This window comes from Pinus tabuliformis, chromosome 2_2 (genome assembly GCF_031772625.1).
Source record: "Pinus tabuliformis cultivar Carrire ecotype Pingquan chromosome 2_2, CPIR1, whole genome shotgun sequence".
Taxonomy (NCBI): domain Eukaryota; kingdom Viridiplantae; phylum Streptophyta; class Pinopsida; order Pinales; family Pinaceae; genus Pinus; species Pinus tabuliformis.
The window spans coordinates 929,650,518-929,657,570 of NC_142300.1; positions in this window are offsets into that span (position 1 = coordinate 929,650,518).

Sequence of the window (7,053 nt, forward strand, 5' to 3'; positions counted from 1 at the left end):
ATTATGGCTTCCCAAACCTCTATGGATGTAATACCTCTACAAACCCCTCACCTGGATATTGACCACCTTCCATTGGCCGATAAAGAATTTCAAATCAAGGATACTATTTCCCCTAGCTACCAACTGAAACTCGACAGTTGGAGTAAAGACAAGTTTTTGAACCAGAATGATGATATTTACCTATGGGAGTCAAATTTTCCCAAGTACTTGTTCCCACAGGTACACCCATTCCCAGAAATCATCCACTTCTGCCAAGCTTGCTATATTCCAAGTTAGAGAGCCATAGTCACCCCTAATCAACAGGTTTTGTTCACCATTACTGCAGAATCAATAAATCAAATGCTGCAGATCCAACCAAGCCCAAATGAGACCCCACTTTCCATTGAAGGCCTACTTGAACTCTACACCAAGCTAGACCTTCCCAAGAAGGCTCATATTTTTCAAACTTTCATCATAGAGGAGTCTCATACTCCTACAGATAGTCCTCCATATCTTGCCACCATTTTCTCTAAGAGAGGCAGGCAAATTATTACCATTCTCTCTTGCATTCTAGGGTACACCATAGATGAACATGTGGATGAGGTTGTCCTTTCTGTCCTTTCTATCTTTTGCCCAGGCAAGCCTCCTGCTACAGTTTACAACTATGTTCATTTCTTAGTAGATAGAATCCATGAGCAGTTTCTCAGACTACCAAATGAGAGAGTGTTCAAATATTCATTAGTATTGTTTCACATGTTCCTGTATTTTCAGTCAGTAAAGTTTCCTGTTAGCATCCAAAAGTTAGACACCAAGGGAAATCCAATATCTGTAATCTTTTGGACAACATTGATCCAAATGTATTCCACTGTTTTTACTTACAAAGACTTCATTGATTCATTTGTTCATCCAGTTATAAACATGTTGACCAGTAACTATCAACCTAGGATAAGTGAGGAGATTAAGAGAGTTTTACAGTTGACTAAGAACAGTAGAGTGGGAGACTAGTATCTATACAAGGACCACACATAAATCATAATATATGGATGTCAACTCACTCCCTACAGGCTTCCCAAATACATCCCCATGAGGATATTTGCATTAGAGTATTTTAGGCAAATCATAAACTCTGATGAGGCTAATTTCCTGTCAGCCAAGAAGAAGACTCAATTTAAGATCAAAAACCAATTGGGCCCTTTTATTTGTAATAATAGGGAAGTTGGACAAGAGGCAGAGAGACTCTTACAGGAGATGAACTTCAAGAGCAGTTTTATGTGGCAGTATGACCCTAATGGAGTCATAAATAAACTAAGGCTCAAATTAAAATTGAGTCCTTTCATACATGATCCCAGGCCAGACATTAAGAGATATGCCAACCAGTCAGAATGGTTGGAGAACACTTTAATAGATGTTGAGAGTAAATTAATTGATGTGGAAAAGAAGATTGATACTAGTTCCTTTCTGCAGGTTATAGCCCTACAAGAACATATGACTATTACTCCCATTTTGCAGACTCCATCCAATGAAGACATAAATGTGAAAAGAACCAGGGAAGAAGGTTCTAGATGAGAAATGGACACTACAGATGAAAGATTTGAGATCAGTTATAGGAAGAGGCCCAAGCTTAATCCTGTAACTGAGCAAGAAGACACCATTGAGACAACGGAAATCACTGACAGTAACACAATGGTGGGAAAGAGCAAAGGCCAGCAGTTTCAAAGGAAACTCACCAGCCTTCTACTTCAAACACTCAACTTATTGAGAAACAACTCAGCATTGAAGTCTCTTCATCCACCAAGCATATGGATAAAGAGAAAGATATAAAAGAAAAATACAAGGAAATTAAGTTGAGGAATGAGGCATTGAAGGCTGAGACTTATGCCCAGTACTTCAAGCAGACACTTGCAAATCAAAATAGATTAATGTCAGCCTTTGACATTAAAACAGGTAAAATGAAAATGACATTCATGCAACCTACAGTCCAGCAGCCCAAATCATCAACAAACTACAAGAAGACTAAATTTGAAGTTTTGTCTAGGGATGTTCACCCTATTGACCAAATTGAGTTCCATTAGCAGGCAGCTGAGATGATTTATTCCACAATGACAAATAAGTCAATGGTTGTGCAAAAACTCCAAAACTCACTGGATAATATCACAACATAGTATAAGTTGGAAAAGGCATCCTCACAGGCCAAGGATAATAGAATCAAGTCACTGGAAGACTTGGTGATTGAGCTTGGATATAATCCCAATGATGTCAAGGCTGTAGAGAAATTGATAAAGAAGAAAAATGAGGATATTGCTGCTTTAAAGAAACAATTGAAGCTGCCTCATTCAGAACATCCACAAACCAAGGAGGTCTTAGAAAGCCAAACCTAGCAGGAGGAGATGATGGACCTCGTTCTCCAATTAAATAATCAATTGAAAGAAATGGAGAAGGAGTTGGAAAACTTAATACAACTAAAATAGGCCAGCCTTGAGACAGCCACTACCACTGCCATTCCCACAGTGACTACAGTAGTTCCATCAACCTTGGCAGCTTCATTGGCCCCCACAGCTCCACTGGCTACAGCACTTCCAGCTGCAACAACATCTACATCAGCAACAGGTTCAACAATAACAGCAGCTCAGCCAAGTGATGAGGCAATCAAACTAGTCAAAGAAATGGAGGACATGTCCATTCAGACCTTTGAGATAAATAGACTCAAAGAACAGATAAGGAGTCTAGAGGATGAGAAGAAATTGGCTCAGATTATGCACAAAGATGAAATTCAGAAGTCAACTAGGATGACTGAGAGGATAAAGAGCTTGTAGAAAGAATTAACACTAAAGGAGCCACTTGCCCAAGCTAAAGAATAGCTATGGGCCAATATCATTGACTCTATCAATGATATTTGGCCATCTATACAAGTCATATTTGAACAAAATGATTTAGTCAAAGAGGCTATAGAAGCAATTCAGAGAGTTAAGGCTGAACTTGGAGACATGCCAGAAGAAGCCACAAGAATAATCCAGTTCCTTAACTCTAAAAATAAATATGAATTGCAGGAGCTGGACATAGCTGACATGACTGGAACTATATTAGAGGTGAAAAAGGTGCTCACCAAGAGGAACTTAATGATGAACCTTGAGGACTAATTCCAAACCATGGAGTTGGCTATAGGTAGGTTCATGATTAAGTTTGATGCTTAAAGAAAAAAGGTCTACCAAATCCCTTGGTGATAAATTATAGATTAATGCCACAAGAAGACTACAACAGGAAAATTAGAGAAGTGGCAAGAGATCAGGCAAATAATTCATCTATGAAAGGGATGCCTACAGGAAAGGTTCTGTACCAAACATTTGAGAACCTATTTTACCTCCAGCATGAGGTAAAATATAATTTTTGTGAAAAAGCCCACCTTTCCAAAGTACACAGAAGCATATGAAATCTATAGAAAAATGGTAAATATTAAATTACCAGATGCAGAGACTTGGGAGAAATTAAATGACTTACTATAAAAATGAAAAGTGAAAGTGAAAAAATAGAGCAGTAAAAGAAAAGCAGAAGGCCAACCAAATATAAGAGTATCAGATGAAAGAGTATCAGTTAAAAGGCCAAGTAAAAAGAACAGTCAACGTGGAAGACAAACAACAAAGGAGAATAAACAACAAAAGATTAAAGAATGAGACAACACAACCTAATAAACAGGGACAGATTGCAGCAGTTGAATATTTGTCTCTATCTTCTTGCATGAAGATATTTCTTTTTCCTAGATTAATTCCCAAGATAGTTTGGGATATTTTGTAATAAAGTTTTTGTATAAATACTTCATAATTCGAAGTATAGAGGGTGGATTGATTGACATTACTATAGTTGTATTGATCTGAAACCTGAGGGCTATTTGTACCATTTTTTCAAGTCAGCAGACTCGATTGAGTAATAAAGATATTACATTACAGGATTCATGTGTTGGGCCACTTCAGTGAAGTATTTTCTTTAAGTGTTTCACAAACTTGCATGTTATCTAAATTGAATGAATTAACTAGAATTATATTACAGAATTTGTTTAAGTACACTATGTCTTGAACAGTGAATCATTTTAATGTTTTCTTCTGATATCCAGATCAGGGAATCCTTCATCGCTCATTAGTTTCAATTGACCCCTACTATTTCCTTCATTATCCGGTTTGAGTAACCCTTAATTGCTCCTTGACCCTGATTGAAAACCACTTCACCATCCAGCCCTAAAGATCTAAATTCACTCGTCTACCTTTCCTTATAAACACTACCTTTAGAACTTGATCCAGTCTTGTTTTCTTGACACTTGACCCCATAGCCCAATGGTAAAAGACATCCCTCTATCCATCTAAGTCAGTGATTCCACCACCAAATCCAAATCAAAACCCAAGTACAATCATAACTAGCCTAAAATCAATTAACTAAACAAAGTTAAATCATAAAGAGATATCCCTCTCTGAGAATTAGGAAGGCTAGATCCTGATCTCAAAAGTAGGTTTGTGTTTACCTTTATTATTTCATTCCTAACAACTCTAGAGAAATTTTCAAGTGATAACAAGTTGGAGTTTGAATTTGCTGAGTGCTGGGATTGTTCTAGAGAGAACAAGCATTGTATTTTCATCTTGATTTTCCGGATTAATACAAAACATATAGTGGGGTTTTGAGCTGTGGCTTTCCCCGTATATTTATTGTGTTATGTGCCTTTGATTCTCTTCCTCTATTGATTATTGTTTTCTCGATGTTTATGGGCTTCCACTGTAAAGAGTAGAAGTAGATTCTTGTTTCTTTCTTTAGCAATTGCATTAGCTTGTGAATCTACAAGATTTTATACATTGGATAAAATTTGCAAAGCGAAATTGTAAGGCGAATCCAGAATTTGGATAAAGGCAGACAAACCATTCCCACTACATGGCTCCACCATAAGTAGTACAAACTTTGCATAAAATTAGACCACCCAAATTGCAAGTAGAATCTAGGCTTTTGATAAAACTTATTTTGGATGTGAAAATTCCAAATCCTGCAATAAGACTTCAAAAATTAAACTTTGGATAAAAACAAGACATTTGGTAAAAACATTGGTTAAATGCACCAGTCAACAGAAATTAATATCGATTCAACTTCGAATCGATCATTATAGTCCCAAGCAAGGACTAATAAAGGAGACCGTTTCCAACAATGGAGAACATTTCCACAATGGAGAACATTTCCATACCACCAGATTGATTAACTCACAATATTGAATAACTTTGTTGTCATTTATGTATTGTGAACATAGCAATGCAGAATGTTGAAGTACAATATATGAATAATGTTCACTTCATTGAATAACTGCCTCACATACCCCCCATATAATAATACATTGAATAATGTATAAATAAGGCATTGATAATATCGTTTCCTAAATAAATAATAACATGTAGAGTCCTATAAATAATAAATTTGTTCTTCAAATGAGTCTGATAATTGAAACCAATGTTCCAATTGGATGAAACCAACAGTCTATTGAATTGAAACTAGCATTCCATAGTATATTATTCCAACATTATCCATATGTAGAGAACCCTAATTTCACTGTAACACCCAGTATGATAGTTAAGAATAAATGAAGTGTACATTATTCAAAAATTACATTTTCGAATATATTCTACCATGAACACAACTGTCATATTCCTCTATATGTCAATAGGATTTGTACTACAACTCAGAGAAATTCCTGTAGTATTAATATCAAGTAATGATGAGAAATATAATGTTGAGTATTGTAAGGCATAACATAGGAAATAACACCAACCAATGAATATATTGGTAATATTTTTATCTGAGTCATTGTCATCTGCTTCTCTGTCTAGTGCATTACCTTTTACCTCTTCTTTTGTCAAGTCTGTCACTATCACCTCATACCTAGCACTCATACTTTTTGTTCCATGTGAATCATTTTGTAAAATATATATGCCCATTCTTCTTTCTCTTTAGTTCTCTCTAGCCCATAGTTTTTTTCTTTTTAATCGATATTGTGATTTATGCATGTGGATGTTTTGTTATGAGGCTTTTGTCTTAGTTATAGAGGTTAGTGCCAAAACTCTCTATCAATTCCATTCAGAGTCTATTGGTATTTGTTTAGGATTGATTCACACAAGATGGATATGGATCTTTATGTTTAGGGTTATGTCTTATTTACTTCATTTTCATTTGTAGCAATTCAATGTATGCAACTATTCAATATATCAATGTTGGTGATGTCTTTTTCAATGGAATGCACAGGTGAAATTTTTGTCCCCCCCCTTTTTTTCATTTTCTTTTGAATGTACTCCCCTTTGCTAGTGAAATACCCCTGCAATAGTAGTATTTCTTTGAATTTTGCTTCATTATTTGCTTGAATTTTTGCATTAGCTTATTGACTATGATTTGCATTGAGATCTTTATTTGTCTTTTTCATCTGTTTTTCTTTATTTCTTTCTTCAATGGTGTAAATAAAACATTGTGTCAAATATAGTCCTATTCCAGAGATATGAAGAATGGCCTCTACATATGATGTCATTTCTTCTTTTGCAAATGAACTCTATGTTGCAGAAGAACTTTAAGGAATTTCTTCTTTCGATGATAAATACACTTTAATACTTCAAGCATTCACCATTTGTATACATGAGGTTAGGTAAAAATTATAGCATTCAAATATTTTCTCTCATAATACAACGTTGAAGGATTTACAGGAATCCTAGTGATGCGATGAAATGTAGCAATGTAGCTTAATCACTTGATAGCCTTCTGATTGTAGAACTAGTTTCATAATTTTCTTCATTAGCAATGTTTTGCAATCATAGATTATATTTCCATGTAATGACTCTTTTCACCAATACTATGATATATTAGTTGTTGGACTAGATATATTCATATATAACTTGCAAATAATATGGTTCAAATGTCAATCTAATTATGTTTCATGATGAAGGGCCAAGGCTTCTTGAAACCATACATAAAAATGTAGAAACAGAGTGAGAGAGAGAGGAGTGACAAGGGAGATATGGAGATAGTGTGTGTATGTTTAGGGGTGAGATAAAGAGATAAAGGAGATAT